The sequence below is a fragment of the Arachis ipaensis genome, chromosome B1 (genome assembly GCF_059453495.1).
Source record: "Arachis ipaensis isolate K30076 ecotype BB chromosome B1, ASM5945349v1, whole genome shotgun sequence".
Taxonomy (NCBI): Eukaryota; Viridiplantae; Streptophyta; class Magnoliopsida; order Fabales; family Fabaceae; genus Arachis; species Arachis ipaensis.
The window spans coordinates 20,716,189-20,728,585 of record NC_142436.1 but is presented as its reverse complement, the minus strand read 5'-3'; the positions used below and the strand labels follow the sequence as shown (position 1 = coordinate 20,728,585).

The window sequence follows — 12,397 nt, the reverse complement described above, 5'->3', positions numbered from 1 at the left end:
TCTAAATTTTTGTGACACCTTTCTAAATTGGTGAGGCGGATTTTAGCCGGTTAAGAGCTATACTCGCAACGCTGTTCTATTATATTATAATCTCTTAATTGGCCTAACTTCTGCCACGAACCAGTTTTTGGCACTATTGCCGGGGAGTTGCAATTGTGTGCTAAATTATTAATTAGTATACATATTTTTTATTTTATTTTTATTTTTATTTGTATATTTTATTTTTATTTTGTTACCATGAGCTATATGTTTCTTTCATTGAATGACGCGTTCACTGCCTGATCCGAGCTTAGCCACATTTGATCCTGAAGTTGAAAGAACTATTTCACGTATTAGGCGAGCTCGACGTCGGTTAGCCTCTGAGGGTGGTGAAGTGATTGTTATTGATTCACTAGTCTCATCTGAGGGCGAATCTGAACCGCCATCCGAGAGCAAAACAAGCTCCTTTACTACTGATTCAGTTAATTCACGTGCAGATAGAATGGCAGCACCTAGGAGGATTACTCTCCAGGAAGCTGGAGCCCCAGATTTTACAATGCAGCCGTATCAAGTGCATCATCCAACTCTGACTGCAGATTTTGAACTGAAGACTGCACTAATCAACTTGATGCCCAAGTTTCATGGCTTACCTGCTCAGGAGCCCATCAAGCACCTTAGGGATTTTCAGACAGCCTGTTCTACTGTTAGGCATCAGGGTGCGAATGAAACTTCTATTCTGTTAACTGCCTTTCCATTTTCTCTTGAGGGAAAGGCAAGGGAGTGGTACTACTCCCAGCATAAAGCGACTGTTACCAACTGGGATACGCTCAGGAGAGAATTTTTGGAAAAATATTTTCCAGCTTAAGTTACAGACAGACTAAGGAAAGAGATCTCATGCATTGTTCAAGGTGAATCAGAAACTCTCTATGAGTACTGGGAGCGTTTTAAGAACCTTCTTGACGCATGCCCCCATCACATGATTGACAAGTTAGTGTTAATCAGCTATTTCACTCAAGGCATGAAGTCTCGGGATAAAACTACACTGGACGGTGCTAGTAATGGTTCTCTGAAAAAGTACAAGACCACAGATGAAGCATGGCAACTAATCAGTGACTTAGCTGAGTCCACCAGGAATCACAGGGACAGGAATAGCCACTCGAAAGCTGTTGCAGAAATTTCCTCTAGTACTGAAACTTCTGCTCTTACACAGAGTATATATGAAATGACTAACCTACTGAAGCAATTACAGTTGAATCAACAACAACAAGCTCAGCCTTCCCCACCACAACAGAGCCAACAGTTAGTTCCCCAAAGTGTATACGACATATGTGCTGATTATAGTCATTATACTGATGAATGCCCGCAGCTCCAACAAGAAGACAATACTGTGGCAGCAACTCATAACTTCTATGACCGCCCGAATCAAGGATACAATCAACAAGGCGGCAACTACAACCAAGGTGGGAACTATAACCAAGGATGGTAGGACAACTCCAACCAAAGTTGGAGGGATAGTTCCAACCATGGCTGGAGAGACAACTATAACAGAGGAGGCAGAGACAACAATGGAAATCAGAGGTGGAATAACAACAACAGACAGCAAAATCAGAACCAACTTTATAGAGCTCCTCACTTAAGACAATCACAAGGACCCCAGCAAAACCAACAACAAGTACCTCAGATCACTTACCCCCACTTCCTCATCAAATGACGAGATACTTCGTTCCCTTGCACAAGGACAACAAGACATGCATACTACACTGAACTCTACTTTAAATGGTCTGAATGCCACTTTATAAGCTCTCGCCGCCCGGATAGATTCATTACCTACTTCCATTAACCAACCTTTAAGCTCCAGTGGAATTCCTTCTCAACCCTTACTAACCCCAAGAGTGGTATCAATGCCATCACTTTGAGGTCCAAAACCACACTGCCAGAGAGGAATCAGGAGGAGCCAAGTCCAATAGAACACGCCCCAATTGAATACTCAGTGGAAGAAGAAGATGCTGAAGAGGAAGATGAAGTACAAGACAAGGTTGAAGAAGAAGTAGCTCAGCAAAGGAATGGACCACCAAAGGATACAGAAGCTGCAAATGGCGCCATCCTTATCCCATTCCCATATCTTGCAAGAAAGTCCAGAAAGCATATGGAACTTGATCCCAAAATGGTAGAAATTTTCAAAAAGGTTGAGGTAACCGTTCCCTTTTTTTATGTTATTCAGTAAGTACCTAAATATGCAAAGTTTCTGAAAGATTTATGCACACATAAAGATAAAATTAATGAATTAGAAACTATCCCTTTAGGTAGTTCTATATCTGCTTTAATGGGAGGTATACCTGAAAAATGTAGTGATCCAGGTCCATGCATGGTTAACTGTACCATTGGAGGTGTAATATTTTCTGATTGCATGTGTGACTTAGGAGCGTGTGTTAGTATAATGCCATTGTCTATATATGATACCTTAAGGCTCCCTCCCTTAAAAAGGTCGGCAGCTTGTTTTGTGTTAGCATATAAAAGCATTATTACAGTAGCTGGAATTGCTGAAGATGTATTAGTGAGCATTAAAGTGCTCACATTTTTCATTGACTTCTATATCCTGGAAATGTCCCCTAATGACTCAGGAAGACCATCATCAATCCTGCTTGGAAGACCATTCCGGAAAACCTCAAAGTTCAAGCTGGATGCATTCTCAGGAACTTACTCCTTTGAGATAGATGGCAGAATAGTAAGTTTCAATTTAAATGAAGCTATGAAGCACCCTCCAGAAGATCATTCTATCTTCTAGTGCGACATCATTGATGAAACTGTAGCTGAACTTCACCAAGAAGAATTAGAAGAGAAGCACATGGAGCAAGGTCCAAGTGTGGGGACACCCTCTGAACATAATAAAGACACATTACCATTACCACTAGCCCCGGATGATCTAGAGCCTAGCCATGAGCAGAAATTGGAATTGAAGCCCCTTCCTCCACACCTCAAGTATGCTTACCTTGAGGATAATCAGAAGTTCCAAGTTATCATTGCAAGGGAACTCATTTCTCACCAAGAGGAGCAACTGCTCAGTGTGCTGAGAAAGAACAAGAAAGCAATTGGGTGGAGCTTGGCGGATATAGTAGGCATCAGTCCTCAAGTTTTTGAGCACAGAATATATTTAGAAGAGGAATCAAAACCTGTCCGTCAACCCCAAAGAAGATTGAATCCCACCATCTTAGAAGTTATCAAGAAATAAGTGACCAGGCTACTTGAATCAGATATCATTTATCCCATCTCAGACAGTGAATGGGTCAGTCCAGTACAAGTGGTGCCCAAGAAGTCTGGAGTCACAACAGTAAAGAATGAGTATGGAGAACTCCTGACAACTAGAGTACAAAATTCATGGAGGGTTTGCATTGACTATAGGCGTCTCAACCAAGCTACTCACAAGGATCATTACCCCTTGCCATTTATTGATCAGATGCTCGATCGCCTCTCAAGTAAATCCCATTATTGCTTTTTAGATGGTTATACAGGATACTTTCAAATTCATATAGCTACTGAAGATCAGGAGAAGACCACTTTTATATGTCCCTTTAGAACGTATGCATACAAAAGGATGCCTTTTGGCTTATGTAATGCACTGGCTACTTTCCAAAGATGCATGATGAGTATCTTTTCAGATCTTATTGAGAACTGTATGGAAGTATTTATGGATGATTTTACCGTATATGGTGATTCATTTGACCTTTTCTTGGATAGTTTAGCTAGAGTATTAGACAGGTGTGTTAGTTCAAACCTTGTATTGAATTTTGAAAAATGTCACTTTATGGTAAAACAAGGGATTGTTCTAGGACATGTTGTCTCTAAAACTGGTATTTCAGTAGATCCAGCAAAGGTATATGTCATTTCTAGTTTATCTTACCCCTCCTTCGTGAGGAAAGTCCGTTCGTTCCTAGGCCATGCAAGTTTTTATAGGAGATTCATTCAGGACTTCAGTAAGGTAGCATTATCTTTATCCAGACAGCTACAGAAAGATATTGAGTTCGAGTTCAGTGAGGACTGCATAAAAGCGTTTGATAAGCTGAAGATCGCCCTGACTCAAGCTCCAATTGTGAGAGGACCAGACTGGAGCCAGCAATTTGAAATTATGTGTGATGCCTCCAACCATGCAGTAGGAGGGCGCTGGCTTAACGCGAAGGTAAGGATCCTTTCGTAATTGCTTATGCATCTAAAACCTTAGATGCTGCTCAGTCTAATTACACTACTACTGAGAAAGAGCTTCTTGCTATTGTTTTTGCTCTGGATAAATTCTGAGCCTATCTACTTGGTACTAAGGTAGTAGTGTATTCAGACCATGCAACTCTAAAATATTTATTAGCTAAAAAGGAGTCCAAACCAAGTTTGATACGTTGGATACTGCTGCTGCAAGAATTTGATTTAGAAATTAAGGATATGAGTGGTAACCAGAATTTAGTGGCAGACCACTTGAGTCGCCTTGAGCACATTAAGGATGACTCCACTCCTATAAATGATGCTTTTCCATTTGATAGCTTGCATGCGGTATCTGAAGTAGTTCCTTGGTATGCACCTGTAGCTAATTATCTAGTTAGCCATACTTTCCCTCCCAATTTTACTAAACATCAAAGGGACAAGCTGAAAAGTGAGTCTAAATATTATATATGGGATGACCCATATTTATGAAGGTGTGGTGCTGACCAGGTAATTAGAAAGTGTGTGCCCCAATCAAAATTTTAGTCCATTTTAGAGGCTTGCCACTCTTCTGAGAATGGAGGACACTTTGGCCCTCAAAGAACAGCTAGAAAAATTTTAGATTGTGGATTCTGGTGGCCTACACTTTTTAGAGATGCTGCTGAATTTTGTAAATCTTGTTCCACATGCCAAAGATTTGGTAATATATCCAAGAGGGATGAGATGCCTCAACAGATTATGCTTTTCTGTAAAATTTTTTATGTTTGGGGCATTGACTTCATGGGTCCATTTCCAAATTCTAACGGTTAAATTTATATACTGTTAGCTATAGATTACGTTTCTAAATGGGTGGAAGCAATTCCTACCCGTACTGATGACGCTAACACTATTGTTTCCTTTGTTAGAAACCATATTATCTGTCGCTTTGGATCACCACGAGCAATCGTGAGCGATCAAGGCACTCACTTTTGTAACAGGAGACTAACAGGATTACTGAAGAAGCATGGGATAGTTCACAAAGTAGCAACATCTTATCATCCTCAGACCAATGGACAAGCAGAAGTGTCTAACAGAGAAATTAACGCATTCTGGAGAAGATAGTAAAGCCTCATAGGAAAGAATGGAGTGCCCGGCTACAAGATGCACTCTGGGCATATAGAACAGCGTATAAGACACCCATTGGGATGAGCCCCTTCCGCTTGGTATACGAAAAGGCTTGCCACCTTCCAGTAGAGGTGGAACATAAGGCTTTCTGGGCTGTAAGGGAATGCAATATGAATTTTGAAGAATCTGGTGCTGAAAGAAAGCTGCAACTAGCAAAATTAGAGAATCTTCGCCTAGAAACATATGACAATTCCAGGCGATACAAAGAGAAGATGAAGGCTGTCCATGACAAGCACATAAAAAGGAGAGAATTCAGACCAGGGGAGTTAGTTTTTCTTTATAACTCCAGACTGGGGCTTATGCCAGGCAAACTAAGATCAAGATGGGAAGGTCCCTATAGAGTAGAAAAGGCAGAGCCATACGGAGTTTTTCACTTGCGTCATCCTTCTAGCTCCAAATTCCTAAAGGTCAATAGACATCGCCTGAAGCTTTATCATGGAGAGAAGATGAAGGATCACAAAGAGCTAGAGGTTTTCCTCTTGGAAGACCCACCAATACAAGCAGAATGAGCCTGAAGACCGTCCAACTTAAGGATGTAAAAGTAAAGTGCTAGGTGGGAGACAACCCAACATGGTATGATTGTTCCGTTTCAGTCTTAGTTTTATTTTACTTTATTCTATTTTTATTTTTGTTAATGACTCTTCTCATAACCTCTGCATATAGCCTGCATTTGCATTTGCATACTGTATAAAAAATATAATAAAAAAATGCATGCGACGCGCAAGCGTCGCTGAGCGTCTGCGTCATAGGTGCTTTCGAAACAGGAAGAAAAGAAACAGAGAGTCACACAGAACTGTGGCTGGAGGCGTGCTTTAGGCACAACCATGCTCACGTGAACGCGTCCCTGACGCGTCCGTGTCAAATTGCAAAATAGCCTTCCACGCGATCGCGTCACCCACGCACACGCGTGACCCTGCGAACTCGACGTAAATGGGTATATGGCAGTAAGTTATGATGGAGTGGGGCTGGAATGATGCTGGAAGCACAAGCCCTATCACGCGAATGCTTGCCCCACGCATTCGCGTCGTTTTTTTAGAATATGGCCATTCACGCGATCGCGTCACCCACGCGCACGCGTCACCCAGATTTTTGGCAAAATACGTATAAAACAGAGTGTTGTGCGTACGCGAGGCTGCACTCGTGCCAATTGCACAAATCAGGCCACGCGATCGCGTGACCCACGCGTCCGCGTCACCTGAACTTATCACACACCACGCGATCGCATGCTCCACGCGTCCCATCACATGCGACGCACAGCTTATCCAGATCAGCGCCTAATATCTTATCTTTTCTTCCCCAAATCCAAATCTTTTCTTTCCCTTCTTATTTCTTTCTTCTCTCTTCTTCCTTCTTTATTCTTTCTCACTTTTTACTTTCTCCTCCCTTATTTTTCACATCCATTATCAAGGTTCTTTTCTTTCTTTCCTTACTTTTTACTCTTCCTTTATTATTTTTATTAATGTTTTCTTCTTCTTTTTCTTTTCACTTTCATTATCTATATTTTCTTTTTCTTTCTTCTTCTTTTCTTTTTATTCCTTTAATTGGTGTTAGAAATTTAATTGGGTAATTATTTTCTTTTACATTTTGCTTGTGAGTTATTGTGAAATTGTTTGACAATTAATATTACTTATTAAAGGGTTGCTTGCATGTTCAATTTAATACTTTCAATAACATATTCACCATGCATGCTATGTGTTTGTGAAAAAGCCCGTATGGCATTGTGCATTATTTTTATATTAGTCTATTCTACTACTCTAATACTTGTTTTTCACAAAATCCCTTTTCACATTTTATTGATTAAATATAATTGTCAATACAAACAGATTGTTAGTTTGAAAGAGTTGATAATCTAACTTGGACATTTAATGCTTGATCTATGCTACTCATGCCTTTGCCGGCATGCCAATAAACATCTTGCATTTAATAGTCATCACATGCACTTGCTATATTTCCATTGATGAACTTTTCACATGTAGTCATGACCATGTGTTAACGACATCCTTCTTTACCGTGCATTGATTATCACCTATACCATCCTCTTCCTTGCTCAAAGCCTTAGCTTTACATATTACTTTCTTTTTCCTTTTTCAGGATGGCCACCATAAAGGGTAAAAAAAAAGCTACTCCCAAACCACTAGCAAGGAAAGGAAAAAAAAAGAACACTAGTGGCAGATCCATCTTCAACAGCAGTAAAGCCCTCAACAAAACGAATCAAGAGGATCATCAAGGTCGATGAAAAAGAGAAAACTTTCCCAGCAAAGGACACTGTGCGGTTCACTAACCGCTACTATGAACAGATGCTCCCTATTCTGGCAGAGAGAAATTATAACAATGAATACCTTCTCGTCCTCTCGACCAACATTATTGAATTTGTTGAGCCCCGCATTGAGCGAAGACAATGGGGATTCCTACGGAGACAGCCACGGCAGGTTAATCTATCATGGGTAGTTGAATTCTACTCCAATTTTCACATGCCAATCATGCAGTCTGTCTATGTCTGTCAGAAGCAAGTTCCCATAACAGAAGAGGCCATTCAACGAGCTTTAGATCTTCCCCTGCTCCAGAAGGATTGGACGCATTCTAAGAAGCCTCATTCAAACGCCAGACATACCAATTTGACTGGGACGCCGTTCTCAGAGTTATAGCACAACCTGGCAGCAGATGGATCTATGGATACCATCGTTCTCGATCTAAGAGCATATTGGCTTCAGCACTCACCTTGGAGGCTCGAGTATGGGCACAGATTATGTCCTATTATGTCTTTCCGAGCACTCACGAGTCCTCCTTCACTGCAGATATGGCTGTTCTACTCTGGTGTATCCTTACAGACCAACACCTCAATTTACTAAGACACATTCGGCATGCTACGGGACACGTACAGATTGCAGCTAACCTACTTTTTCCCGCCTTGGTTTCAGATCTAGTCTCAGCAGCCGGAGTCTCCTACAGAGCTGGGGACACCAAGGCCATGATTCCACGAGATGATCAGATAGTCCTTAACGGAAAATATATCAGACCTCCAGCAGCCACTACTAGCCGGCCTGCCGAACTGGCCAAAGATATTCGTTCTCCTTCCACATCACAATCACCTTCAACAAACCAACTGCTCCATCAGATACTTGAGAGATTAGACCGGCTTGACCGGAAAGAAAAGTAAAGGGAGCACCGTAACAAGCGCCGATTCACATACCTCAAGGCGCTGCTTGTTGGTAACCACCAACCTAAAGAAGACCCAGACACCCTGGACTCCACTTCATTTACAAGCACAGGGAGCCATGACGGTCCCGATTGTGGAGATGTTGCTACCAGCCCCCCTTTGTTCCTGACTGATGGCACCGAGGACGGTGCCAAGCTTTAAGTGTGGGGAGGTCGGTCAGTACCTGACTTCTGGAGGTAATTTCTCTTTTCTTAACACCAATAGAATAGGATATTTATTTAATTTTTCTTTTGTTTAGGATAGAATAAACTGCATAGTAATAGGTTATTTGTATGCATGTTCTATTTGGTTAGAAAATAATAAGTTTCTTTATAAGACCCTATTTTTGAAAATTTTTACTAATTTAAACCAAAACTTTTGTGTTAAACTTGTTTGGAAGTTGTATTTGGAACATAGTTAAAAGCTAGAACACACAACCTGTGAGACTTGAGCCTAATGACATGGTTATATTATTTAACCATAAAATTTTATTCTTGTGTGTTTGCTTCTCTATGATTGTGATCTATATTTTGTTCCATCCTATATGTCCAATATTTAATGTGTTATATGCATGCATATGATTGAGGCCATTATTTTATTAACTCACTTATCCCAAATAGCCTACCCTTTCAATCACCTTTGTTAGCCAATTTGAGCCTTTTAATCCCATTTGTTCTATATTTTACCATATTACTAGCCTTAAGCAGAAAAACAAGTAATACTCCAAATTGAATCTTTGGTTAGCTTAAGATAGAAATTGTGTGTCAATTAAGTGTGGAAAAATTGTGGGAACATGGGTTAACAAGGGAATGCGTTATGCTAAAATAATTATAAATTTGGGTACCTACTCATGTGAAACTAAAAAAATTATAAATCCATGTGCATTGATAAGCTATGTTTATTTTTCAAAAAAAAAATCCCAAAAATATTCAATTAAATAAGCAATTAGATAAATGAATAAGGGGACAAAATTACCCCAATGCTAAGTTTAGTTTAATGAAAAATCAATGCATATGTGATACAAGTTAAAGAGAAAAGTTGATGCATAAGTATGTAATACAAAAGTGGGAAAATTTTGGGTAGCTAAGGCATGATTTAAGAAGAAAATAGAGTATGTATGTTAGGTGATAGCTTAGGATAATCAAGGATTCAATTTATAGCTCACTTAGCCATATATATACCCTTACCTTTACCTTGGCCCCATTACAACCTTGAAAAGACCTCATGATGTTTGCATTGGTACATTAAATACTTGTTGATGGGTTAGGTGAAGAACAAGGTTTAGAAAGCATGATTAGAAGAAGAGTAGAGTGATTACCCTATACACTAGAGAGACTAGAGTGCACATACACCATCAGTGAGGGTTCAAATGCTTAATTCTATGTCCCCTGCTCTCATCAGCTGTCTTCCTACAAGTTTACTTGTTTTTACTGTACAATTTGAATTAGTGGAATTTGAGTTATTTTTGTCTTGAAGAACTTGTTTATTTTAACTAAATAGGCAAAATCATTTTATCATATAGTTGCATTCATATACATAGGTTGCATTGTATTGCATGAGTCTCACTTTTTCCTACTCATTTATTTTATCTCCTTAAGCTAAGCATGAGGACATGCTAATGTTTAAGTGTGGGGAGGTTGATAAACCACTATTTTATGGTTTATCTTGTGTTTAATTGAGTGGTTTCATCAAGTCTTCACCCACTTATTCATACTAATTGCATGATTTTACATTTTCCTTCCTAATATTGTTTTATGGTTGAAAACTTGCTTCCTAGAGATCTTTAATTAGTATATTTTAATTTTTCTTTATACCATTCGATGCCGTGATCCGTGTGTTAAGTGTTTCAGGCTTTATAGGGCAGGAACAACTTATAGAATGAAGAAGAAGCTTGCAAAAATGGAAGAAACACAAGAAACTAAGGAGATGATTAGCGAACACCGACGCGCGCGCATGCCTCACACGAGCGCGCGGAATGGAGGAAATTGCAGCGACGCGTGCGCGTGCCTGAAGCGTGCGCATGGATTGGAGTCTGCACAAATGACGCGTACGCGTGGATGATGCGTATGCGTGACAAGGAAAATCGCTGAATGACTCGCACGCGTGACTGACGCGTACGCATGACCTGCGCGATCTGCAGAATTAACAGAAAATGCTGGGGGCAATTTCGGGCCGCGTTTTGACCCAGTTTTCGGTCCAGAAACATAGAATAAAGCCAGGGAACATGCAAAGACTCAACACACTTTTTTTACACAACTTTAGACACATTGATACATTCTTATTAGGATAGTTTTAGGTTTTTAGATCTGAATTTAGAGAGGATTGCTCTTCCTCTAGGTTCTCTTTACATTCCCAGTTTATTACTTTTGCTTTTGGATATTGAAGAGTCATTACCTCTGTTGAAGATACTATTCTAGTTTGTTTCTTTACTTACTCTTTTATTTATTCCATATTCTTAATTCTCGTTTAAAGTAGTAATTGGATTATTTTCATGAATTGTTAATGCAAAGGATTACTTTTACTTTTAATTAGTTTTGAATCCCTATTTAATTTAATTTATCATGTATTCTTCTTATATTTTTTATGAGCGTTATATTCATGTCAATGGAGTAGACTCCATACTTGACATGGGGGTTGATTAAAAAGAGACACTTGAGTTGGAACGCTTAAGTGATGGTTAAACTGGACGTTGTTGGCTAGTTCTGTATTTACTAACGCTAGACCTTCCCAAGGGAGAGGACTAGGATTTGCGAATAAGAGTTAGCTCAATCACTTGACTTTCTTTTATTTAGTAAGGGTTAACTAAATGAAAACAACAACTTTTTTAATACTACACTTAAGAGACCCCAACAAGGATAGAACTTCCAATTAATCATTCCCCCAATCAAGGCCTTTTATCTAGAATATTAACAATCATTCTTAATTTTTATCGCTTTAATTTACAATTATTTAATTGCTTTTCAACCAAACTAAAACTCTCTTGGAAATTCCTAATTAATAAAATAGCATCATTTCTCGCAACTCGTTGGGAGAAGACCTGGGACTCATACTCCCAGTATTTTTCTATTCTAAATTTTTGTGACACCTTTCTAAATTGGTGAGGCGGATTTTAGCCGGTTAAGAGCTATACTCACAACGCTGTTCTATTATATTATAATCTCTTAATTGGCCTAACTTCTGCCACGCACCAGGAAGCTACCTTTTTGATGGTTCAAATTTTTCAAATCTATACATGCCATTTACTACTCCTCCACGAAGCATTAGCTCACTAGTGTCCTGAGATTTTACAAAATACTTATCAACATGAAACTTAAAATACACTCTATTATCATAGAAAAAATTGTGCACGCTAAGCAAATTCTTTGTAATCTTAGGTACATGTAACAACTGTTGCAATAAAAATCTCTTTGAGCTCAAATCAGATTCAAAATAAGATGTTCCAACAGAGGTGATGTGCAAACCTGAGCCATTTCCAACTACAACTTGACTGTTTCCTCCATAATCTTCTCCTTCAATAAAGTTTTGAGGATTTGGTGTCATGTGATGAACTGCTTCAGAATCTAGATACCAGTTCTGATGATGCACTGTTGCCGAAGTAGCTATTATGTTGTCCAGGATAACTTAATTAGCTTGTGAAGTTTGAGGTTGAGTTTGTTCTTGTTGTGCCCTGAAATTAGAATTAGAGCTATTGTGAGCATATCTTTGTTCATCATAAGTTTCATCATACCTGAACCAGCACCAAATTACACTGTGCCCTAATTTTCCGCACACTTGACAAGTGAAATCACCAAATCTGCCACCACTTCCACCAGATCGTGCATTTCAACTACAAACCTTGCATCATCTCCTATAGATCATCCATCAAATGGTGTA

General features: G+C 39.4%; 1 non-coding gene across 1 annotated transcript; it reads right to left on the bottom strand.

The window, feature by feature from the left end:
- Positions 1-853: 853 nt before the first annotated feature.
- On the bottom strand, positions 854-961 carry LOC148575908 (small nucleolar RNA R71). Its single transcript, XR_015902783.1, has one exon. It is a non-coding gene; the product is annotated as a small nucleolar RNA R71 (small nucleolar RNA).
- Between the last annotated feature and the right edge of the window lie 11,436 nt (positions 962-12,397).